The following is a 6,575-nucleotide window of genomic DNA, read 5'->3' as shown; positions in this document are numbered from 1 at the left end:
TACCTGAAGCTCATGAGCTTCTCCTCCCTCCTGGGACAAATATTTCCATTTGAAGGGAATGTTGCAATTCAGAGAACATACCGTGCAACAGCATGGTATACACAATAATAGAAAAGTGGAAGGGGAGACCACAAGTCAAGGCAGGCAGACAGCTTCTATAAGTTGGCACAGAAAAGGCAACAGATATTTTTTTTTTTGCAGGGTTTCCTTGTAGATCTAATTTGCATGTTCAAATCCCAAAACCTTAAGATAATAGATTTATATAATCTATAAACTACTAAATTTATGCTAATTTGCAGCTACAGCAATAGGAAAAGTTATTTAGATACTAAATTAGGTACATAGTTGAGTCATAAATTTCTTGAATTGTCTCTAAATTTGTAAATTTTGACTAAAATATGGCTATGATTTCAACATGTTTATTTTCTTCTCCATAATATTATAGAAGCTAGAGTACATATCAGATTCACATCTTACTGGTCAGGTGGCTAGGGTGCTCCATGGTGCTACCCACTCTTTTGAGAACCTAAGGCGCAGAATTCAGTGTCACCTACTAGAAAGATCACTTCATAGAGCCTGACGTGTTGCACATGCCTGTAATTCTGGCATTATGTGGGCAGAGACAAGAGGTGGATGGTTGTGAGTTTGATAGCCTAGTCTCCTTAGTGAGTTCTAGGCTGGAGCTACCTAACAAGGCTCTGTCAGAAAACAATTCACATTATGTATTAGCATTACCTTCTTTTAAAAATTTTAATTTTATTTAATTAATATTTTAAAAATTTATTTTACATGCCAACCACAGTTTTCCCTCCCTCCTCTTCTGCCCTGACTCCCATTTATTCCCATGCCCATCCACTCCTCCTTTGTCTCTGTTCAGAAAGGGGCAGGTCTCCCATGGGCTTGAACAAAGCATGGCACATCAAGTTGAGGTGGAACCTAGCTCCTCTCCCTACTTCAAGGCTAGACGCTGTAATCCAGCTGGGGAACAGGCTCCTAAAAGTCAACTAAGTTCCAGGCACAGGTTGTGATCTCACAAATGAACCAAGCTACATAACTATCACACACATATAGACATTGGTTCCATGTTGGCTCCCTATCTGTTGGTCCAGAGTCCACATGCTCCCATGAGCTCAGACAGCTGTCTCTCTGGGTTTCCACATCATGACCTTGCCCTCCCTGGCTCCTACAATCTCTCCCCACTTTCTTCAGGAGGATTCCTGGAGTTCAGTCCAGTGCTTGGCTGTGGATCTCTGTATCTGCTATCGGGTTACTGGATAAAGGCTCCCTGATGACAATTAGGCTAGTCATCAATCTGATTACAGTAGATAGCAAGTTCTATCTACCTCTCCCCTATTACTAGGAGTCTTAGCTGGAGTCATCCTTGTGGATTCCTGGGTGTTTCCCTGGCACTAGGTTTCTCCCTAACCCCAAAATGGTCCCCAAATATCAAGACATTTCTTTCCTTATTCTCCCCTTCTGTTCCACCCTCAACTTGCTTTTTGCACCCAGCCTGCCCAATCTACTCCCTCAAGTTTCCATCCCCCAATCCTTCCACCCTTGCCTCCTGTAGATGGAAGTTTTTGTCTCGCCTGGTCCTACAGCTATTTGGTCTAAAAGAAACACACAAAGGCTTATATTAATTATAAATTGTTTGGTCTATTAACTCAGTCTTATTATTAACTTGGTCTTACAGCTTAAATTAACCCATAATTCTTATCTATGTTTAGTCATGTGGCTTGGTACCTTCTCTCAACGAGGAATTCTTGTCTCACTTCCTCTGCGTCTGGGTGGTGACTAAATCTCTACCTTTCCTCTTCCCAGAATTTTCCCAGTCTGGTTGCTCTACCTATACTTCCTTCCTGGTTACCAACCAATCAGTCCTTTATTAAACCAATATGAGTGGCAAATCTTTTTTTTTTTTAAATTTTTTCGAGACAGGGTTTCTCCATAGCTTTTTTTGGTTCCTGTCCTGGAGCTAGCTCTTATAGACCAGGCTGGCCTCGAACTCACAGAGATCTGCCTGCCTCTGCCTCCCGAGTTTGTCTGTTTTTCTAGTTCCATACATTTGCCTTCAAATTTCCTGATATCATTGTTTTTGGTTTTTTGTTTTTGTTTTTGGTGTTTTTTTTTGTTTTCTTTTTTTTTTTTTTTTGCATTTTACTCCACTGTGTAAATGTACCACATTTTCCTTATCCATTCCATTCTTTGCTTGAGGGGCATTTAGGTTGTTTCCAGATTCTGGGTATTTTGAATAATGTGGTTATGAACATAGTTGAAAATGTGTCCTTGTGGTATGATTGACCATCTTTTGGGTATATGCCCAAGACTGGTGTAGCTTTGTCTTAAGGTAGATTGACTCCCATTACTCTGAGAAACCTCCATATTGATTTCCAAGGTGGCTGTACAAGTTAGTCCTCCTACCATATCCTCTCCAGCATAAGTTGTCATCAGTGTTTGTTTTTCTTAGCCTTTCTGACAGGTGTAAGATGGAATCTCAGAGTAATTTTGACTTGCATTTCCCTGATGATTAAGGATGTGGAACAATTCTTTAAGTGTATTTTGGCCATTTGAGATTCTTCTGTTGAGAATTAGCTTTACTTTCATAAAAGTTAAAATTGTAGACCAGTTGCTCAGGCTCATCACCTCCCCGTCATGTGTGTGTGTGTGTGTGTGTGTGTGTGTGTGTGTGTGTGTGTGTGTGTGTGTATAGACCTCCCAGATAGAGACACCCATCCTGGCTGTCTGAAGACTATGTACTATTATCCTGTGCACTTGCCTGAGGCAGTGACTCACACTCTCAATCCCCAAAGCCTGCTGACCTTGCATCCTGTTCACGTCCTTTAGGTAACACTGTCCACTCCCACTGTAACCCTAGCTCCTGACACCTAAGTAACACCCATAGAGACCTGTGAGTCTTCCACATGGGCTTCTGCAACAAGAACTAACCCTACAGAAGGTTGGCTCCTGCCTGGTATAATTGCAAATTGTCTCTGAGTAGTTGATAGGTTTTTTTTCTGAAGTAACTTCAATGATGAGCAACAGTATGGAAGTGCCTTAGTTAGCATTTTTATTGCTATGAACAGACATTGTGATCATGGCAACTCTTATAAAGGAAAACATTTAATTGGGGTGGCTTACATTTTCAGAGGTTTCGTTAATTATCATCATAGTGTGACATGGTGGCATACATGCAGACACGATGCTGGGGAAATAGCTGAGAGTCCTACATCTTGATTTGTAGGCAACAGGAAGTGGTCTGAGACATTGAAAAGTATCTTGAGCATATATGAGACCCCAAAGCCCACCTTCACAGTGAGAAGACCACACTTCCTAATAGTGCTGCTCCCTTTGGGGCCCATTTTCTTTCAATCACCATAGGAAGTGGTAAGTCAAATAATCTTTTTTCTCCCCAGCAAGCTTTTTGTACATGGTGTTTCATTGAAGCAACAGAAACCCTAAGTTAGACATCACCCAAACTTACTACTCCCATAGGAATGTTCCCTAGAAAATAATCTTTTATGATGTTCAAGACAATGGTTTCAAAATAGCAGGTACAAATATGTTCAAGGACCTCAAAGACAATATGAATAAATGCCAGAATGAACGCCACAACACACAATCAGATCAATTACATAAAGGAAACAATTTTAGATATGAAAATAGAATTTAACAAAGAATTCCTGAGGAAAAGTTGAATTGAGTTTAACTCTAAGTGAGAAATTAAGTGAATTAAACAAAAGGCCAATGGAAAGCCATCAATAGAATGGATCAAATGTAACAGAGAATACCAAGGCTGATGACAAGGTAGACAAAGAGGGTCACTCACTGAAAGAAAATGTTAAATATAAAAATACTTATGAATGGAGCATGCAGGAACTTTGGAACACTATAAAAGACAAAAATTCAGAAATAATAGGTATAGGAAAAGTAGAGTAAACACAAATCAAAGGCACAGTGATGTGGGAGTTCCCTCTGTGTGCTGTGATTACCATTAATGAATAAAGAAACGTCTTTGGACCTATAGCAAGGCAGAACTTAGGCAGGGAAATCTAGGGTGGAGTCAGAGAAATGCCATGGAGCCCCTGGTGGAGATAGACATTCTGAAACTTTGCTGGTAGGCCACAACCTTGTGGTGATACACAGATTAATGGAGATGGGTTAAATTAAGATGTAAGAGTTAGCCAATAAGAAGCTAGAGCTAATAGGCCAAGCAGTAATTTAATTAATACAGTTTTTGTGTGATTATTTCAGGGCAAAGCGGCCAAGAACAAACAAGTGACCTCTTTCCAACAGCACAGAATATATTTTTGACAAAACAATAGAAAAAAAAGTTCCTTAATCTAAAGATAGAGTTACCTATGGAAGTATAAAAGGCATACAGAACACCAAACAGACAGGACCAAAAGAAATAACCACATCAGGTAATAGGTAAAACACTAACGCTTAGTTTATAGAAAAAAAGAAAAGCTATTAACAGCTACAGGAGAGCAAAACCAAGTCACATATAGACAAGACTGTGAGACTAACAGCTGATTTGTCAATGGAGATTTTCAGAGCCAGGAGGACTTCAAATAACGTTCTGTTCATACTGAAAGACCACAGATGCTAGCCTAGACTGCTGTAACAAAAAAAGCCTACCAGTCATAACAGAAGGAAAAAAGAAAAATTTTGCATGATAGAAGCATACTAAGGGAATTTAAGGCTACCAAACTGGCTCTATAGAGAATACTGGAAAAAATCCTTTGGTCTGGAGAAAAGGCATAAGGAATTAACAGTTCCATAACTGTTCATAAAAAGAGGACTAAGAAAGCATCTCAAAACAACTGACAGGAAATAATATACATCTTTCATTAATAACTTTGAATATTAATGATATCAATTTTCCAAGAAAGAGAAGCACAGACTAACACTGGATTAGAAACAGGATCCGTCTTTTTGTTGTTTCATCATCGAAGATAGACACCACCTCAATGTAAAAAGATAGAAAGAGAAACCATGAACAAATGGAACTAAGAAGCAAGTAGGCATGGCTATTCTAACAGCTGAAGAAATAGACTCACACCAAAACTAGCCAGAAGGGTCACCTTTAAATTGATAAAGTATTTTAAAGACACTCCTCTGTCTTTGGGTTTCCTTATGCCATCATCTGGTACAGGCTTCAAAATGAAGTACCTCACCACTGTCTCTTTAATCTTCTTTAATTAAGTAGTTCTTATTTTTTAGTTCTACTGGCTAAAAATGTTGTGAAATAAAATGTAATTTAGACGGGCTGGAGAGATGACTCAGCGGATAGGAGCACTGGCTGCTCTTCCAGACGACCTTAGTTCAATTCATAGCACACACATGGCAGCTCACAACTGTCTATAACTCCAGTTCCAGGGGATCTGACAGCCCCACACAGACAAATGTGCACACAAAAGAATAAATAAAATATTTTTAAAAGTAACTTAGGTTGGTTCTGCTATGTTCTTACAATAGAATACAGTCTTTGCAGGCATGGCTGTTCCCTGTAGTGGCTTGTTGTCAGGCGTGATCAGCCTCCCTGTGCTCTCTGGCATCTCCAGAGCTCCTGAGCACTGCCCCCTTCCAGCTGTTTGTAGGAAAGTTCCAGAGCCAGCACAAAGCTTCTATGTTCTGAGCACTGCAGAGAAAGGATTTGGTTGTCACGGTTGCTTCTTTTATAGACTTATTCCAGGTTTCATGTGTCAGGGTGGTAACGTCACATGTCATAATGGCCATGGTGGCAAGTCCATATATGGGGAGAAACTTGATAACATTTCACCTTGGCACGTGTAGTCCTTCTGTATATTGCCCACGGCAAACATTGGACCCAGCATGTTGCTTCTCCGTTTTTTTTCCCCTGTAGTGAGAGGTGGGATGGCAGGTTGTGTGGGTTCTGAGGTGGAAGAAGGCAGGAGCATCATGGAAGCCACCAGGTGCTTTAGGGCCAGGAACTACAAGACTGAGAAAATTAACAATGTAGACTGTTGACAGTGGCGAAGCATTTGACTGCGCATCCAATCGCAGCACTGCTCCTTCCGTAGGGAGGAAGTGACCTCATCACGTCTGATCACAGATTTGTACTCTCCCTGCAGCTCCTTGGGCTCTGCGTTTTCCTGATCTTCTAAGTGTAGCTGAACGGCAGTCAGGTTTAGGATTATTAGCAAAGACTAAGGGGCCGAGGAGATGGCTCAGTGGAAGAGGACTTGCTGTGCAAACCTGACTGCAGTTTAGATCCCAGGAAGCGTTTACAATCCAGATACTGCAGTTGCCTTCCGTAGTCCCAGAGCAGCTATGATGAGATAGCAGGGAGACAGGAAAGGCTCCAGAAGCTTGCAGGTCAGCTAGACTGTGACTCAAGCCAGAGACCCTCCCTCCAGCAAGGCAGAAGGCAAAGACCATAGCTGAGTTTATCCTCTGACCTTCACATGCATGCTGTGGCGCTTACATATATGCTGCATACACATATTATACACACACAGGCTTTAAAAACTAAACAAGAAAAGCAAACACAAGTCATATTACATTTTTGAGGACGGGATCAAAATGTAAGAGCTTCTTCTTCTCATTGTGGC

The 6,575-nt window shown here is 40.8% G+C and overlaps 1 long non-coding RNA gene across 1 annotated transcript; it reads right to left on the bottom strand.

Annotated features, from left to right (window-relative positions):
* Positions 1-5,415: 5,415 nt before the first annotated feature.
* Positions 5,416-6,168, bottom strand: LOC142853709 (uncharacterized). The gene is made up of 2 exons (XR_012911241.1): positions 5,783-6,168; positions 5,416-5,641 (listed from the first exon to the last, which is right to left on the bottom strand). It is a non-coding gene; the product is annotated as an uncharacterized LOC142853709 (long non-coding RNA).
* Positions 6,169-6,575: the final 407 nt, after the last annotated feature.

Source organism: Microtus pennsylvanicus, chromosome 7 (genome assembly GCF_037038515.1).
Source record: "Microtus pennsylvanicus isolate mMicPen1 chromosome 7, mMicPen1.hap1, whole genome shotgun sequence".
In the NCBI taxonomy this organism is placed as follows: Eukaryota; Metazoa; Chordata; class Mammalia; order Rodentia; family Cricetidae; genus Microtus; species Microtus pennsylvanicus.
This window is presented reverse-complemented; position numbering and strand designations above follow the sequence as displayed.